This window comes from Nelusetta ayraudi, unplaced genomic scaffold (assembly GCF_046127955.1).
Source record: "Nelusetta ayraudi isolate G7.1 ecotype Tasmania unplaced genomic scaffold, CSIRO-AGI_Nayr_v1 ptg000027l, whole genome shotgun sequence".
NCBI lineage: Eukaryota > Metazoa > Chordata > Actinopteri > Tetraodontiformes > Monacanthidae > Nelusetta > Nelusetta ayraudi.
This window is the reverse complement of record NW_027466077.1, coordinates 797,407-810,804: the sequence shown is the minus strand read 5'-3', so window position 1 is coordinate 810,804 and position 13,398 is coordinate 797,407. Positions and strand designations below refer to the sequence as shown.

General features: G+C 47.4%; 1 long non-coding RNA gene across 1 annotated transcript in view; it reads left to right on the top strand.

Moving 5' to 3' along the window:
• The window catches only part of LOC142890671 (uncharacterized), a 48,048-nt gene extending 36,165 nt beyond the window's left edge, over positions 1-11,883 (top strand). The window contains exon 3 of the long non-coding RNA XR_012927106.1: positions 11,806-11,883. This is a non-coding gene — a long non-coding RNA (uncharacterized LOC142890671). The remainder of the gene's footprint in view (positions 1-11,805) is intronic.
• Positions 11,884-13,398: the final 1,515 nt, after the last annotated feature.

The window sequence follows — 13,398 nt, the reverse complement described above, 5'->3', positions numbered from 1 at the left end:
CCCCGTAATTGCGTTTGCTCTAAACGGTGCAAAAACAAACCAGTGCTACAAAATAATCTAATGTCGACGCCCCCGGCGCCCACGGCTTGTTTGTTTCTTAGATTTATTTATTTTTTTGAGTTAAAGGGGTTTATTTAATTACGGCATTTCTGCTCTCTGTTTTGTGTCGTTTTTTTTAATTGTGTTGCGGGTTGTGAAGGGAGGGAAGAAGGGAGGAATCGGCCGTACAGTATGAGAGGCACAGATATCTGAGTGTGATGAATCGGATCCCGTTGACTCATTATCCTCTCGCACGATGACGAGTGATGAATGTCGGCTCATGCGGACTGACAACTGCCTCCTTACGCACACAAGCTCTCACTTTTCTCCCCGGGAGCAGAGTATGTGTGTCTTTGCGTCAAAGCAGCTCCATGAGTCAGCGGGGTAGACATAAAAAAAAAAAAAATCTAAAGATATAATATAGATATAGATGCAACACATGTCATTTTTTTTGGCACGTTCTTGCTCCACTCATGATTCTTGCCTGTGCAGCCAGTAATCTGTCAGAAATAACAGCTGAGGCTGAACTAGATCCAAATGCCAAATCTAATTGGAGCAGTTACCTCGTCTTTTTTTTTTTTTTTTTTACTTTTGTCCGACCAGCAGACAAAGTGTGTGCAGAAACCACAATTCCGGCCTCCAGAAGAAAAGGAAAAAAAAAGCAGCTAGCGGGATGGGGATGAGTCACTCAGTGAAAACATTTTGTTGCACTTGGCAACCTGCTCCACCGTGGACAGCGGACTCAAAGTTCTGAGACTCTGATAATCTAAGAAAAAAAGTGACTATCCTCAGTGTTAAAAGTAGTCGAGAACAACTTCTGACAAACTGCGCAGGATGAACCCTTGAAATGGAGTGAGAATGCGTCCGTCATGTACGATAACATTCAAATGAATAATTGAGTGGCTGGTGTGCGCCATCGTTTGAGGCGTGAAAGGCAAAAAAAAAGAAAAACTGTTGATCAGAAGGCAAATCAAGCTGCGCTGGTAAAAGAGGAAGAGCAGAAACACAAACGCAACTCGGTCGAATCGCACAAAGAGCGAAAAACCCACAGGGAGGTTGTTTAAAGAAAGAAGCGATACGTGCTGTCGGTGTTTCCTGGGCGGCCTCGGCGCTCTGCACCGTCCGGGGCAGCGGCGCCGCTTCGTCTCCGTCATGTCGTCACACGGTGACGGATGGAGAGCGAAGAGCCTCCCGCCGGGTAGGCTTAAGAGGAGGCGACACGTCGTGGGGGAGGTGGAGGTGGAGGAGGAGGAGGAGGAGGAGGGTGAGTGAGGAGAATGGCCCGGCCGTACTCAAAATGGCCACGGGGAAGCCATTTCCCACAATGCCTCACGACCCCCCACGCCCCCTCCCCCTTCGGCGTGGACACGTCCTTTTGTGAGCCAGAGTGCTGGAGACAGATCGCGGTCACGGCAAGCTGCGGGAGGCGTGAGCAACACCACCAGAGGGGAGGGCTGGGAGGGTGGGAGCGTGGGGGAGGAGGGTGGTTGGACCCGCTCCATGTCCTGGAAAACGTATATTTTCCCTGGGAAGAGAGATTCCTGGTCGAGTGAATTTTCTTGCATGTTTGTTCGCCGTTGAGCGAAAGAAACCATCGGATGGTTTGGAGTTTTTTTGACCCTGAAACGTCCGACGGTTGGCAGACTCAACTCAAATCTACACCAGCAGTCAATCGCTTGGACACATCACATGAATTCAATGTCTGTTCTTCCATTCTCATGACTATTGACATTGCAGTTTCTCACTGAAGACATCAACACGATGCATGAACACACATGGAATTACAGTATGTAATTGACAATGAAAGTGTCAATTCTTCAAAATAGCCACCTTTCATAAAAAACATATTCAGAGTTATTGAACATGTTTTTATTTGCTGCATAATGACATCTATCTTGCTCATATACTTGATGTCTTCGGTATCTATCTGCTGTGTAGAAAGTTGTAAAATAGATTTACAAAAATGCATGAGAAGGTGTGTTCAAACTTCTGACTGGTAGTGTATTATAAAGTAAATATATAAGTAAATCAAGAAATAATAAACAAAATCATAAATAAAAATCAGGAAAGCTACACAGTGGCTTAGTGGTTAGCAGCAAGAAGGTTGTGAGTTAGATTTCCGGGCCTAGGACCTTTCTGTGTGGAGTTTGAATGTTCTCCCCTTGTCTCTTGGTCCTCTGGCTTCCTCCCACAGTCCAAAGACACACTTGTGAGGTGAATTGGAAACTGAAATTGTCCGTAGGTGTGTCCGTGAGTGTGAACAGCTGTTTGTCTCTATGTGGCCCTGCGATGAACTGGCTACTTGTCCAGGGTGTCACCCTGCCTTCACCCCATGACAGCTGGGAGAGGCTCCAGCAGAACCCTGCAAACCTGAATGCAGGAAGATACCCGCGTATTGAAAATGGATGGATGGATGGATGGAAAGCAGCAGTGGGAGGCCTGCAAACGTTGGCGCCTGCTCAAACTGGCGGTGAAAAATGATTGTTTGTTTGTTTGTTGGAGTGTCACCGACAGAATGTTTGTGCCCCAAATTTTGCCGCCACTCACACAACACTTTTCCCGTGGTCCCGTTCCGCAGATGGCCACGTGTTATCAATCCCGAAGGATTCAGACGAGGTTCCTTCTGGCTCGTCAACTTACTGAGGTCAATCTGCTTGTATGGGAGGGGAAAAAAAGCTCCTGTGTGATGGTGTAATGTGCAGATATTACAGATTGGGTTGTGTGTCTGTCGTGTACGCAGTCGTAGTATCCAAGATGCGTATTGTATTTTCGCTTTTTTGTCATACTTTCCAACGTGAGCCCAGAGGGGAAATGTCTTATTTTGAAATGTGATCACAGTGAACACGTGTCTTATCTCTTCAGGCGTACTTTAAACTTTTAATTTGTCTTTTTGTTTGTGTGTGTTTTTGCTCACAGCTGGCAGGAATGGAAAAAATGCAGGGGAAAAAAAAAACAGAGGCTCCAAAATGTGTTGAATGTGTAAAAACGCAGGTTGTCCATAGCCTTGCATTAATTTTGAAAATAATTTTTTATCTAATACAGACTGCAGTCTACAATCTCTGCAATTGGAGGTTATTAATGGAGCCCAGTGGGTTCTGCATTCAACATAAGTCCGTTATTCAGATTCCAGCATTTTCCGATAGGAGCCTCTTCTGAATGTTGTCGGCAGGTCGCGATAAAGCGCCGCCAGGAACTCGGGAAAACAGGGAAGAACTGCGTGAATCCACGCGTAAGTGTCTCAGTGTGGGTTGCTGCTGACAAAAATGACTCATTCTCGGGTCAAACTCAATTTCACCCCTCATTAGCATTTGGGTCTGATTGTAAATGCACCGTGATGTAATTGTGTCTCGACGTTCTCATGTTACATAAGTGCATCTTCACTCCGTTTTCACCACTTTAACTTATAGTTGAATGTAAACAAGTTAACATGCTTTGAGAAATTGAATTTAATATACGCGGCAGTGTGCAAATCAGCTTTAGATGGAATTTTTAAGCTCTAAATCAGCCATTTATGCACACGCACAACAGCGGCTCTCCTGCCGTGTGCCTGCACTCGACTAACCAGTGGGCTTAAACACGCTGCGCTGCAGGAGACCCTGTCACAATATGGTATAATAAAAGTATTCACATTGTGTACTTAAGTACAACTCATTTACTCAATTGAAAGTAAAAATGTACTGAAGTAATAATTTATTTTTTTGCCATCAATGAATACATTGGTTGATCATAATCTCCCTCTAAAATATCATCCACTTTCATATTGAACTACACATCAGCATGGTTCACACAGCGCCACTTAACAGCAACTCCACTTAACTATAATAACAACTATAATCATAAATAATAAGTGGATTCCTTTGAACAGAATTTGTATCTTTTAAACACTTTCAAACACAAAAGTAACTGCTTGTTATTCCAAATCAAGCAGAAAGTCGAAACATTTGTGTACAAAAGTAAAAAGTCGTCAGAAAAAGAAATACTCAAGTAAGGTACAGATAACTGAAAAATCTACTTCAGTGCAATATCAAAGTATTTGTACTTAGTTACCTTCCACCTGTTCAATACACTCACTCCTGATAACCCCACAAACAAAACCTTCCATGGTGCTAATATCATCTTTTTCTCTGCTGCAACCTTTTGCAAATGTGACGCAAAGCTGGCGTCAGTTTCAAACCAACGGAACGCGAGCGCCGTCAAACTTGGATCCTGAATTCTGAATCCTGTCGTTATCATTAGATGATTTTTTTTTTTTTTTTTTTTTAAGTCCGGGCTGGCGAGGAGAGCTGTCCTCCGTGCAGCATCGACTGACGGGAAGGTGGCAGGAGGAGATGTCTGGGATCAAAGCCGCTCCTGCGTTTCTAATCTGCTGCTGCGGCTGCTGCGGCTGCTGCTGCTGCTGCCGCTGCCGCTGCTGCTGCGCGGTGTGAAATATCTGGGCCAGGCACACAACCGACTCCCAAACTGCTCTCAGATCAGCCGGCGGTGACTCACGACGACGGCTGAGCCAGAGGCCGCTCGCGCACACCGAGTCAGTGTCAATACACGTTTGTTTGTGTTGAGCCGCCGCGGGGAGGCTGAGAAACTCTGAAAATCAAGGGAAAAAAAATGTCAGAATTTGAAAAAAAAAATATATTAAAAGAAGCGGCCGAGTGGGCGGCTCACTGCAGCAGCGTTTAAAAACGGGAGGGTTTAATCCCCCTTTTTCCACTCCTTGGGGGGCTGCGTGGGTGCTGCTTCTCCTCAGCCGCCCCCTCATGTGGGATTAAAAGACGCCGTGGTAAATATTCACAGACTAGAGGAAGGCCACTCCTGAGTGCCGGGAGAACAAACAGTCCTGGCACATTCGGAACAGGCGAGCGCGACAGCCCTATCTGCTCTCCACACTCTCCTCTTTCCTCTGCAGGAGCTGTTTTCACTGCAGATATTCCCCCCCCCCCCTTTTTTCCATTCTCTAATTAAATAAGAGGCTTAGGTTTGACAGTTTCTTCAGGTTGTGTTTTTCTTTTCTTTTTATTATTTCTTTTTCCTCCCCGAAACGTGCTAATCAGTCCAAAGACACGTGGAAGCCTTTCTTCTTAGTGAACTTTTTTTTTTTTTTTTTTTTTTTTCAAAGGGTAATTGTATTTGGTAGCGATGTTCTTTCTTTTCATCTTTTTTGGAGGCCATGCCGATCAATAGATGGACGGTTCTGACAGTGACTGGTCAGTTTTTCGATTTCCCACCGTGCTGTTGACATCACAGCCTCAGCGCTAATGTAATTAAAGTTCCAGTGTGTAAAATTTTGAAGGAAGCCCCCTGCATGACAACGCCTTTTATATTTAGGGCACTGTCAAAAAATTAACGTGGAGGGGGGGAACAGGAGCAAGGAGCAATACACACACACACACACACACACACACACACACACACACACGACTATGCCAAATTTTACACACTGGACCTTTAAACTATAAACTGAGACGGTGTGCTCAGCAAAGCTCATCCTGCTGGGATGTATTTGAACGCAGCCTTGTGGTGAAGTCTGGTGCTGCTTGGTCACCTCGTGTTCTCTGCATATAAATCAAACCAAACTGATCAGTAGGACGACTTCAATTTGATTCAACTTTCTTCCCAGTGTGGTTTTATTTTGTGCCCGTTCTCGCCAAAGCCACTCCCCTTTCGTGGCTTCGCTAATTAGCGGCGACCGCCAGGCTAGCAAGTTGCTAACCGCCCGCCGTCGGAAGTCAGGAGGCGCGGAGGGACAGACACGCGGCTTTCCGAGCCAAAGCAGCCAGATGCCTGTTTAATGCCGCGCTGGCTGGCGGGCCGGCGGCTCGTAAGTGGAACAACGTGGGGGTGTAATAGCGAGAGTCTGCTCGAGTCTGCTTGCCGTGTCTCCAACACCGGCGGACCTTCTGCTGATTCCTCCGGCGGCCGACGGGAGAAATCAGGCGGATCAGTTGCCGGTTAATGTTGCGCTGCACGCCGCACGACTCTTTACTGTTAAAGAGCAGCTTGGTTGCTAGGCAACGCAACGCCTGTTGTCGTCGTCGTGCCCGCTGTTATTTCTGAAAACCATGTCAGATGTGCTCGTGTGTTTTCACTCTAAGAATAATCGCTGCGTTCACAAGCTGATAAACGGAGGAATCTCTTCAATAGAGCGTCGCTGCAATGTCTCATTTATGAGGACGAAACTTGGCTTCAACCCGAACCTGGAGGACAGTGAACGCACCTCGGGCAGAATACCAGAAGCCCTGGGAACACGGTGAAAAATGCCAACTGTCGGAGAATGAAGGGGGAAAAAAACAAAAAAAAAAACAAACACCTACCAGTCAGAGAACAGAGTGACTCGTAATCGCAGCGGCCGCAGTCCAAACAAATCTCCCTGAGAAGTTTTTACCTGAGAGGATGAAAGCAGCCGAGCACCGAGTGTCCCAGCGGGAGGTCGGCTCGACTTTCAGTCGGGCTCGGCCTTTAAAATTCCCCTCTTTGCACTTTGGTGCTAATCATACCTCTTCAGCGTGTTCCCGCTGGAAGGAAGGAGGGACGTGAAATGGCTGCATTAGAAAAAGAAAGAAAGAAAGAGAAAGAAAGAAAGAAAGAAAGAAATTTGGCGGGCACAGCGAGGCCCTGCCAAGGCTCTTTGAGATGAGAGCGCGTGGGGGCCTCTTCCTCCTCCTTCTACTCCTCGTTCTCCTCTTCCTCCCCCCCTTCCTCTTCTTCCTCATCCTCGTGGGGGTCTTCTCCGTCTCTTGGCGGTAATTACGGCGAGGCCGTGGCAGTGAATGAAAGCCCAATCGAGGCTCTGAGAGTCGAAGTGAGGCCTTTTGGCCTCAGAATCGAGCTCTCAGCGGCTTTGATCTTCTCCACGGCTCCACGCAAGGTGCGTCGGTGGGTTTTTATTTTATTTTTTTTCTGGAGGCACTCGGCAAAAAAACACGCCAAAAAACATGCCACAGGGCCATTTGACTTTGCATTCAGGGGGATAAACTTCAGCGCCGCGGCTCTGTTTAACTTGAGATTTAAGAGACAAGGCAGATTTGACCTTTTAGTTTCAGAGTTTCTTAAACGCTGCCGACTTTATACTTATATCTCAGGAGGAGAGAGTGAAAGAAACCACATGTTTCGCTCCACGACGTCATCCTGGACCCCCCACCACCACCTTCCTCCCCCTACCGCCGTGCTCGCCCTAGTTTAGCGCCCCTGCCCCACTCCTCTCCCCCAGTGCGTAATCACGAGCAGCATGTGTGAGAGCGCACACACCTGCTCCCATCGTAGGAGTCACATTTTGCTGCCGCTCACTCCAGGACCCAATATGTGTTTTTTTTTCTTATTATTTTTATTTGTTCGCTCATCTTGCCGCCATAAGGATGATAATATTATCTGCCGCGTGTTTACTGTTTGAAAGCCTGGTGGGCAAATGAACCTTTTTATTCTTCAAATAGAGGCGAGAGGAAAAAAAAACTGCTTTACTCACTCATTCGCTAGTGCAGTTGCAAAGCTACAAATGGTAATAAATGTTGATGGCTGCAGTCGGATGTGTCGTTTTTACGCCAGCGCTTGGAAAAGTAAGCAAGGAAACGCTTAACTTGTCTGAAACAGGAAATGGTTGCTTCAACTCTCAGACGTATGAAATGACCTTGCACAGCAATTGGCTCAGATGTTTTGAATACGATGCTAACCATACATTTGTTTGTTGTCTACATGTTTCCACCTCTAGGTGTCGCATTGGGTCCCATATAGTTTTGAATATGATACTAACCCCAGACTCCAAGACCCCCAGACTCCAACATAGTGGCCCACTCATTTCAATGAAGTTGCTCACCCAGCGCATACACCCAAAAAGTTTTTGACTTCCGCATTAATGGGCCTGTAGAGCATGTGCAGTTCCCAGTGTCACTTCCCGTCATGCCTCTGTAACTCACATGATCTATTTGGCCAATCAGAATGATTCTGGAGAACGTCACTTACGGACACGTCAGGACACAGCCAATCAGAACGAGCTGAGACAGCAGCACGTACGACGTTGTGATGTCACGCTGGGAATAAACTCTTTTCTGGTGATTTTCGGCCCTTTATCAGTTTTTTAAAAAACGACTACAAGGCCATAAGTGAAAAATCTACAGTAGAAAGATTTACTAAGAATTGCGTTTCAGGTCACAGTCGTCCTGTCAGCTGTTTTAAAGGCGTTTATTTTTGTATTGCGGTAAATTGGAAAAATGCTTTTTGGGCTCATGGGATTTTTTTGTTGCAGTACCTTGAGTGGCCACTGGGAATCACCGCCACATTGCTGTCCGGTTTCCAGTTCTTATAATACATCAATGTGTTAACCGCACATTTGTTTGTTGCCTACATGTTTTCACCTCTAGCTGGTGCATTGAGCCCCATATCTAGAAGATGTACATTTATCCCCCAGGTGTTGATAGTGTTTCTTGCCTGTTTCCTTGTAAACACAGCGATTGTCCAGAGGTGAAGTGTTAGCGATGTTAGCGATGTCGCCTGCTGCCTGTGACCTCCCAGACTTCGCCCCCATCTGATGATGTGATATCGGTCGGGCTCTGCGAGCCCCCTTGGTCATGGTGGTGGGATGCCTCGGGGTGTGCGCATGAATAACAACCCCAGGGAGCCGCGGCAGTCGGTATCACCTCAGGAGGAAAGAGATAAAGGATGGAGGATGAGATGGGAATCAGCCGCCCTCAGTCAAGATGGAACCTCCCGCCTCTCAAATGGCGGCGGCGGCAGCCGAGCGCGGTGCTATCCGCCGTCACGCTCCGCCGACCGCACCGCCGGCTCGGATATATGTCGACATCCATCACCGCCATATGTGACCTCGACTGGTCGCATCCCGGGGCCGAGGAGTTTTTTTCCTTTGCGCTTTGGATGGTGCCGCGGATGCAGTTAAACGCTGCTCGACCAGCCCGTCGGCCTCGATTTCAACTCGCAAATAAGTTCAGTGGTTCGTGGGAAATGACGTGCGACGTGTCTTCGTGCGAAAAATGAAAAATGAAAAGGCTCAAAGCTCTTTACTGTAGTGGCTTCTAATTAACTGCGTTTAGGAGAACCAATCAAGGACACTTATGATATTATTTAACCAAAGCCAATTAAAATCCCCTTAGCGATGGAAAAAAACCCAACTAACTATAAAAACAAATTTGCAACCGGAGAGGTACAACTGGGATCGATGTGTTTTAATTAGAAAAGGCTGCTTGAGCCACATTACGTGATTGTAAGCACTCCTCTTTGTGTGGAGAGAAAAAATATTGCCAGAGTGAAAACATTCTGAGTGTGTAATCACTTTTTCTGACATGTCCCACTCTCCCAAAACTCCTCCTGCAGCCACTTAAAAAGTTTCCAGAAGCTGCAAGTCTGTCTCTTGTTCAATCACCAGCGACTCCCCGGTGCCTTGACTCAGGAAGTAAACAGCTCCACCCGCCTTCGTCCATCTCTGCAATCTTGTTTGCTCAGAAGGCAGCAGCAGCTGTGCCGGAATAAAGGACCGCGCCGTGTTTTCACGTGTTTCATGAAAACTTGGCTGCTAATGAACTCCGGCCAACTGTGGAGACGCGGCATTGGCAACACTGTGTGACGCACAGATACAGTTTATTTAGATCACTTAGGTTTTTTCTACTGCTTCCACAGGAGTGGTTTTCAATTACTCTCCCAGCGCAAAGTCAGGTGTTAGGGCCACTGTGAAAGAGAAAGAGAAAGAAGTGCGAGGATCAGACGCACGTCAGGGAGTCTGTCTTCTCTTCTTTAAAGGTCCGGTGTATGAAATTAGGCGAAATGCATGACTTTTATATTGGTAAAAGCTGAACATTAATGTGGTTTCCCTGCCCTTAGAACAGTTACATATATACATATATGAAAGAGTATACATAGAGCAATAAGGGTCTTGCTCCCAGTTAACTGCCATCTTGCACTGCCATATTTCTAAGGAAGCCTGGTGTGGACAATTCAGCTGCCTGACAGCTCATTTTGTATTGAGGGTGAATGCCTACGTCCTCAAATACACCACTGATGAAGAAGGTGCACTAGGTATTTAGATTTGTTCTTGCAGGCCACCGTAGTTCACTGGCAAGCTCCGGGGAGGGAAGGGTGAGTGAAAGAAAGCCGCAATTTAAAATGTAACCACTTGATGTCGCTGTTTCCTCATTAAAATCTTAAAATATTACACACTTGACCTACAAATTGCTGTCACTCAGTGTTGTCAGTTAAACTCTACTAAAGTGCTGCACAGAATAAAAATAGTGTTTGGTACTTTTTTGTGATTGACAGCATAAAGAACTGCAAAACAACAAACAAAACCAGGTCAGGTGACGTACCTGCTGAATCCAGTCACTTCCCTTTGGAGCAGAACAATATGACACAGGAAGAAATAGTGTTGATGGAAAACAAACCCGGGAACGACTGAGTCACCATTGGACGCCGTCCTCCGAGCAGATGGCGAGCCCCTCGAAGCCCCCTGCCGTCGCAAGGCATGCTGGGAAAACAGTGGCGGGGCTTCCACGCCGACGTAAGAAGCTCGTCATTCATCAGCGGCTCAGCCTCGCTTGGAGGGGGGGAAAACAAAAAGGGACTTTTATATCCTGAGCCTCTGAAGTTTGCTTCTATGGTCTAGAAAAGCTCCAACGCACTCTGGCGTTGGTGTTGATGAGAAGAGAAGAGACTCACTGTCTGCCTGCTGCTGCTGGAAACCTCCACACATACGTGTGTGTTTGCCTGCGTGCAGCCCTTAATTCATGTGTCTCCCCGTCCGTCATTTAAACATCTGGGCCCAGCTGACATATCTGGGGCTGCCGCTTCCCGCCTGGCCGCCCGTCAGCCGGGAGAAAACAGCCGAGTGACTGACGGCTCAAACTCTTCAAGGTCAGCCGGGCTCTCCGGCTCTCTGGTTCTCTGGCTCCATCTCTCTCCTGCTGCAGATCGCGGCCGCGATATCTCTCCTGTCGAGGTCCGGGGGGTTCGGCCCCTCCAGTCTGCAGATAGCGCCCTCGCCCGCCCGCTCGCTCGCCGTTGCGTTAAGCAGCTTGTTGAGCGTGTAGGGTTCGTATCTGGGCGGCGAGCGAGGGAGGAGGATGTAATTTCTGCAGGTGATAGCAGCGGCGAGGGGAAGAGAGGGGAGGGGCGGGGGAAGGTGAGAAGGAGGGGCGGGGGAGGGGAAAACCGCAGCTCGCATCATTAGAGTTCCTTGAATATTTCCGAGGAAACTTTTGTATTTGTTTGCGCCAACGCGAGCGACGGCCGTCGTTAGGCGTCCAGATATTTTGTGGCACAAAAGTGGTTTTAAAAAAAGAAGAAGTGATGAGCAGAAGGAGCGGGAGGGAGAATGTGAAAACGCAGCAGGAAGTCGGGAGCCGAGTTGTGTGAAGCCCGAGCTGAGAGCGGCCCGGTGCAGATGGCCGGCCGCTCAACGGCACAAAGGAAAAAGGCTGTGTGTTCATGTGAGCGTGCACGTCGTGGACGACGTGCAGTCGGCCGCTGCATCAGGTCCACTATTTTCCAGTGGCCACTCGAGGTACTGCAGGCAAAACCCAATCTGCCCCAAAAACTATTTTCCCCATCAGCCTCCTAGTGGACCACGAGGTCTCGGAGCTCCGGACCAATGAGGCCAAAACGCTTCTCACTGCACACATCACCCAGCAGCGAGCTCTGTTTGAGGCTCTGAACCGCAATAAGTCTCCCTTTTTCCTGTTAGAGAAAAAAATCCCCTGTTGAAGTCGTTTCTTTTTCTTCTCCTTCTTCGTTTGTTCAAACACGCTCTCTGTTTTCGTTTCTGATCCTCTGCAGGTGCAAGTGAGAGCCGCCCAGAGAGGACGTCGCTCCGCGAGGAGACGCAGCAGCAGCAGCAGCCGCAGCAGCAGCAGCGCTGACTAACAGGTGAGTTCTGGCTGCCTTTTTGCTGTTTGCTTTTTCTATTTTTTTGTTTTTTCCCCCCCAACCAATCTCAACACAATCACACTCCCACATTTTTGTCAAATTACATGTGCTCGCTCAATTCCATCTGTGCACACACATACACCTACACACACACACACCTCCCCTCCTGCCTCCTCCCATCCAGCCATACATCCTCACCTTAATGTTACAGCCGTCCGCTCCTATTATGTTGTGTTTGCATTGACTCACTCCTGCCATTGTGTGTTGTGTTCCCCGCACTGCACTATGGCCCTCATGCAACCCGCCAGAGATCATTTCAGATCCGTTCGCTCTCTCTCGCGTTATTGCCTTTCGATGTTGAGCAGGCCATAAAATCTCCCTCCCTGCTCGTCATCCTTCTTCTCTGATGTGCCAACGCAACAAAAACTTGCAGCTCCTCCCTTCGGAGTCATGTACAAACGTGTCTCGTCTCCGTGCGGCCGTGTGCCGAATGTGTTTTTTCTATCCTGTGATTGGAGCGTCTCTGGCCACGGCGTTCGTTTTCTCCGCTCGTGGAGAAATGTAAGGTCACACGCGGGGCCGTGAATATATGAATGTGGAATCAGCCGTGCGGGCTGTGACCCCTTGAGGACGACTGCTGCCGTTTGGAGGATGAAGGATTGCGCGAGTCGTTTGCCGGGATGCAAATGGTTCCCCAGAAAGTGTGGCCTTGGTGCTGTGGAAGGGGATCAGGGCTCCTGCTTATGGACTGTAGCGCCTCTCTACACAGCTGTGAGAGAAGAGTAATATTAATAATTGTATTATTATTATTGTTAATAATAATAATAATAATAATAATAATAATAATAATAATAATAATTGTTGTCGTCGTCGTCTTCGTCGTCGTCATTAGGGATGCACTGATACTAATGCCAGTAAGTATCAGTACCGATACCAAGGTGGAGTACTTTACTCATACTCGCGAAATACATGCCAGATACCAGTTGTACATGTACTGTATGTATATGACAATTTAGTTAAATTTGTGCACTCGTACTCTACTGGTTCTGTAAAAAAGTGTTACTGGAGCATCCCTATTAATAATAATTAATTTATTTCACAAAGTGCTTCAAAGTTCCCAGAGGCTGCACATTAAAAACACTCTGAAAACGAAAAAAAAAAACGGCGGATAAAAGAACAAAGACGGCACGTGATGGAAAAAGCAGATTTCGATGGCGAGCAATGCACTGTTTTTCTGGGTTTTTTTTTTCTTCTTATCAACCCAACGCCACACACTCAGCTTGAAACGACGCCACATTGAAAGAAAACTGTTTTGCGTCTCCTTGATTCACACCAAACCAGATGTCAAGGGGAAAATGAGGAAAATCAAGCGGTGCTGGAAGAAATCAGCTGCAACAGCTGCCAGATTTGACCAAAGTGCCCCAGTTGAAAGTTGCTCTTTTAAATCCCACACCCACTGAATAAATAACCTTTAGCTCTACCTTCTGATTGTGAGTCTGACAA